Source organism: Tamandua tetradactyla, chromosome 7 (assembly GCF_023851605.1).
Source record: "Tamandua tetradactyla isolate mTamTet1 chromosome 7, mTamTet1.pri, whole genome shotgun sequence".
Taxonomy (NCBI): Eukaryota; Metazoa; Chordata; class Mammalia; order Pilosa; family Myrmecophagidae; genus Tamandua; species Tamandua tetradactyla.
In genome coordinates, this window is record NC_135333.1 from 120,831,805 (window position 1) to 120,837,797 (window position 5,993).

Here is a 5,993-nt window from a genome sequence, read left to right on the forward strand (position 1 = left end):
ATCATGAAAAACGCAAAAACACTGAAGATCCGTTGCAGATTAAAAAAGGTTAAAGCAACTGACATGTAAATGTGACAAGTGATCTGGATCAGATCCTGGCCAGAAAAGAGGACATTTGTGGGACAGGTGGTAAAATTTGATTAAGACCTGTGGATTTGACAATAGTATTAAATCTCTGTTAGCTTCTTGTCCTTAAAACATATTGTGGTACACATGAAACCATCCTTATGAGAATAGACTGGTACATCTATAATATACTGTAAAACATTTTAAGAAGTAAAAGAGAGAGATGTAAGAGTAGGATAAAATGTGAGCATTCAGGAAATCTGGATGACGTTTATTTGAAATTATTTATAATATTGCATTTAACCTTCCAATTTAAATTATATAATAATTTAGACTTGGAAACATAACACAAATTATTGAAATTCAATAATATATACTAAAATATATTTCAATATTGTGTTTTTGAAATGCTTATAGTTTAAAAAATCCTTAATGAGGTAATGATTTAAATATCTCCCACTGAGGTATTTTGCAGGATAAGAATTAAACTTCATTAGAGCTGACTAAGGGAATAAATCATTGTGAACATAAAAGATGTAACATGGTAAATTCGAAAAGAAATACTTAATATGGAAAATTATAAAATCTGAATTTAACCATCACTGTGATCATGCAGTTTTTATGGGAAAATACTTAAGAGAAGTAAAATGCCCTAAATATCAGTATGCTAGAAACATAAGCCCATAAATTTACAGAAAATGTAAAAGCTCAATCTATAAAGTATTTAAGAAGAAAGAAACACCAATTAGCATGCAAACTGAGCTTTCTTCATATACTTCTTGCCTCTACTATCTCTGTCCCCTTGTCAAACACAAGGCATGTTCCTTTTATAGCTTAAACTTAACCCCGTTTTGCAAACTGGTCCATGAACACTTCTAGCCCATCTATCAACTCCTTTGCCATTTATAATCCATACCTTATTATTGTCAAATTTGATTATCTTATAATTTTGAACTTTCTCATTTAAAGATATTTAAAGTGAGTCTTGAATAGTTTGTGTCTTGGCTAAGGTCCCCATGATAATTAAGGAAAGAACCAGAAGTAGGTTTTTAGATAATCATAATAGTTTTCTACCACATTTGGTTTTGTTAAGAGTTTGAATTAGTTGAGCAAATCATTGTATTTTTCTCTATTAGCCATTTCTCCACAAATTTGCCCATGTTTGTACATAAAGAAAACAAGTCTACCAAATCTGACAATGAAAATATCATTCTAAACTTTAAGGCCACATTCACAGGCCCTTTTTGATGTTGTTTCTGCACCCTCTCTAAGCTTCTCAAAAATTCACATACAGAAGTTTATTCATGTCTAATTCATGAATAAGTGAGGTACTATCTCTACGCATTCATATGACATACAAATATGTGCATATAAACAACACACATTTTTTGCCTCTAGATTCTGGGTGTATCTCGTAATGGGTATGGTATGAACAGTTTTGACTGAACTCACAAATGAATTTAGTTAAATAGCATTTGGTTTCTGATTTGTTTGACTTTCGTATCTATCAGAATTTTTCACTGCACAAAATTAAAACTGACTCTCACTGATTTATACAGGAAAAAATATTGAAAGATGTCATGGTTAAGTTCATGTGTTGACTTGGCCAGGTTGTGATGTCCAGTTATTTAGTCAGGCAAGCACTGGATTGATTGTTACTGTGAGAACATGTCATGGACTCAAATCATCAGTAAATTGATTAAGTCTATAGTTGATTATATCTACAATCAATTGGAGGAGATTGCCTTCAACAATGAGAGAAGTCTTACATAATCAGTTGAAGTGTTTAAAAGAAGTGATAATTTCAGCAGGCAGAAGAGAGAGTTTTCATCTCTACTTCAGCCACCAATTTCTCCGGAGTAATTCATTGAAAATTTTTGTTGTAATTCTCAGCTTGTGGCCTGCCCTATAGAATCTGGACTTGCCCATCCCCACAGTCTCATGAAAAAATTAATAAAAATCTCACAATATTTACATTATATAGTGATATTTTATATCTTCAGTTTCTCTAGAGAACCCTAACTAATACAAAAGATATTGAAGAGTGAAGAGACAGAAAATAGGAAGGGATATGAGAGAAGAATACTCTCATATTTCACAAGAGTGAAAATATAAGACCATACACTCAAAATCAAATGACAAAAACACTGCTGTGGCCACAGCTCAATCCTGGTGCCACAGCTTATGAAGCACCACCAGCTCTGGACATGGGTCAGCACTGCTGTCACTGCCATTTCTAGCTCCTGGACACTAGGAAACACTGGCTGCCTGGGAATGTCCACTACCCCCTTTTCTTTACATTTTATCTTGAACTAAAATCTGGTTAGTTGAGTTTAGGTTATGTGCCCACAAACTAGCATAAGGGAGTCTGGTAAAATAAATCTCCACCTCTCATATCTTTTCCATTGGGAACAGTCTCTGCCTTCCACTAAAACTCATAAAATAAGGAGTCCAGAAGTTAAGCACTCTCATGTAAGTATGGGAGCATATGAATATGTTGTATGAATATGCTGAATTGTAAGAGCATAAGATGAACTCATGTGACTTCACCACATGTGGTGAAATGATGATTCATGGAGGATAAACAATTAATTAGTATCATATTGTTACAGTGTGGAATTATGAATTCAAAATTCATGATTATCTGATATTAAGCCTGTAGATTTAATTTCAGTGAAATCTTATCATAATTCGCTTTATGTAACTTTATGCTCTCCAATCCCTGAAATCTATAGTACTATCTATTTTGATTAGCACATTGAAAAAGCAGAAGAATTGAGACACAGAGAGCCAGAGACTGGCCTTGTAGTGCAAACAGCCTAGCGCATCCATTTCTAGACAGAGGCCGGGAGATGTCAGGAGTGCATAGACAGGGAGACGGGGGCTAGGAAGTAAGCCAAGCCGCATTTCTTGAAGGTGTGACCCTCATGCATGCCAGTCCGCCCTGAAACCTGTGACTACCCCCACACCCCACACACCTGTACCCCACCATACTCCAAGCACCCCTGCCCTGACCCCCACCCCACACATCCCCACTCCATACTCCACCTCTTACACATCTGCAAGTGTGTCCCAGACTGACCTATCACTCCTGGTAAGCGCACAATATTGCCCCGCTCCTTCCAAGACCCTAAACCCCCACTTCCCCTTCCCTGCCCCCTGAAGGCAATAACCAGAGCATCCAGGCTGCAGGCGCTCACCTTCACACCCAGACCACACCTGCACCCAGCCCTTACAGTAACTCAACCATACCCAGCTCTCCTCTGAGCTCTGCATAGGCACACTGATTTATGCCCCCTCAGTTCTGGGCAAGCACTGATCTGTGCATATGAGCCACACCCACCCCCAGCCCACACAGGCACAATCTCACCTTGCTGCCCCTGAGCTTTATGCATGAATACATCAGGGTCCCACCCCCAGACCTGCACACACCAGGGCCCTGCCTCCCAGACCCACCCACACCAGAGCCCTGCTCCCCAGATCCCTGCACCTGCACAACCACATCCTCCTGCCAGGCACACACGCATCTGTGTACAGACCTCTTGATCCCTGCACCTCAACTCTCCTGCCCCACACACATGCACACCCTTATCCCACCCCACAGCAGAAGTGCCTTTCTCCCACACCTGGCAGGGGCTGTCAAGCACATCTATGCCACATAGTCTCTGCCCTGCACAGGGGGACACCCCTACCTCACCCCTGCAGCTGTGGACTCATACCAGGGCCCTACTCACCCATCATCACCCACCCCTGACACACATCTCACAACCTCTGTGACCTGTGCTCCACCCCTACACAAAGGTGCATCTGCATCCTAACCCACCTGGATCTCTTCCCCCGTACAAGGACAGTCCTGCACCCCAACCTCCTCGTGCCCTGACTCCTGTGCCTGAACCCTACACCCTGACACTCACAGTCCACATGCTTCATGCATGCTCCCACATCCAGCCCACATACCAGTCCCAACACATCTGCTCAGGCCCCATCTGTCTCCTACTGCACCCTACCTCAGTGTCCCACAAGCCACACCCTGTCTCTGTGCTCCAAGATCTGCCTGAGCTGCACCTCACCCCTACAGCCCCTGTACTACATGTCCACAGCCCCGTGACAACACATCATGCTCACAGGCACCAGCATAAAGGCCCCGACCTGTGCATATACTTGCACCACAACTCATCACTGAACTGTTGTGACCCTCGCCATGCCCCACATCCTACTCCACACCCATCCTGCAAATACAAAGCTATAGATTGTGAAAGGATATCAACATCCAAAGTAACCCTACCAAGATATTAACATGCCATGAAGACAACAGAAGATCACAAATCACATGAAGGTTTAGACAGATACAACCCAGTCTAATGACTAAATTAAAACACCAGAAGGACACAGAATTTGGAACAACTAATCAAGGAGGTCCATATAACTTTACTAAATAAAATCATTGGGATGACTAATGACATAAAAGAGATTAAGAAGGCACTATAAGAGCGTAAAGAGGAATTTGAAAGAATGAATAGAAAAATAGTAGATATCACAGAGATTAAAGATGCTGTAGACCAAATAAAAAATATACTAGAGACACACAACAGATTTGAAGAGGCAGAGAAAAGAATAAGTGAACTAGAGAACAGGACAAGTGATTTTGAACACACAGAAGAGCAAATGGCAAAAAAGATGGAAAATTTTGAATTGAATCTCAGGGAAATGATGGACAAAACAAAGCACACAAATATAAGAATAATCAGTGTCCCAGAAGGAGAAGAAAAGAATGAAGAGTAAGAAGATTAGTAGAGGATATAATGGGGGAAAACTTCCTAACCATTATAAAAGACAGAAATATGCAAATCAAAGAACAATGAACTCCAAATAGAAAAAATCCAAATAGGCTTATTCCAAAACACATTCTAATCAGTCATGAAATGTTGAAGAGAAGCATAAAATCTTGAGAGCAGCAAGAGGAAATAATCTACTACATACAAGGGAAACCACAGAAGACTGAGTTTAAACTACTCCGCTGGCACTAAGGATGTGAGAAGGCAGTGATATGATGCATTTAAGATTGAAAGAGAAAGACTTCCAGCCAAGAATTCTGTACCCAGCCAAATTGTCCTTTGAAACTGAGGGAGAGATTAAATTTTCACAGACAAACAAAGACTGGGACAATATGTCAACAAGAGACCCGCTCTACAAGAAATACTAAAGGGAGTTCTGAAAGCTGGAAAAAAAACAAAACAATAGACAGGAGAGGGAGGTCTGGAGGAAGGCATAGATCTGAAGAGTAACAGTAGGATAACCTAAAGGATAAAAAGAGAAAGGTGGAAAAGAACATATAGATCTGACAAGTAAAATCCAAAGGCTATATGGTAGATTCAAGAAAAGCCTTACAGTAATAACTTTGAAAGTTAGCAACTAAACTACCAATTAAAAGATACAGATTGGCAGAATAGATAAAGAAATATAATCCAGTTATATACAAGAAATTCATTTTAGACACAAGAATACAAGTAGATTGAAAGTGAAATGATGGAAAAAGATTTCCATGGAAGCTGTAACCAAAGAAAGCAGGAATAGCTATTCTAATATCAGACAAAATAGACTTTAAATGTAAAGACATCATAAGAGACAAAGAGGGATACTATATACTAGTAAAAAGGATAATTTACCAAGAAGAAATAACAATCATAAATGTTTATGTTCCCAATCAGGGAGCTCCAAAGTACATGAGACAGATATCAACAAAACTGAAGGGAGTGACAGACATTTCAACAATAACAGTAGGAGACATCAATGCATCATTCTCCTCTATTAATATTTTTGTTGATCTCCAGTGTCTTGGAGTGGCTAGAAGAAAAAACAAAAAATCGTAAAACTGTAACTCATGCCAAACTTTAAAATCTGTTCTATAACTACTTGTTAAAAAATGC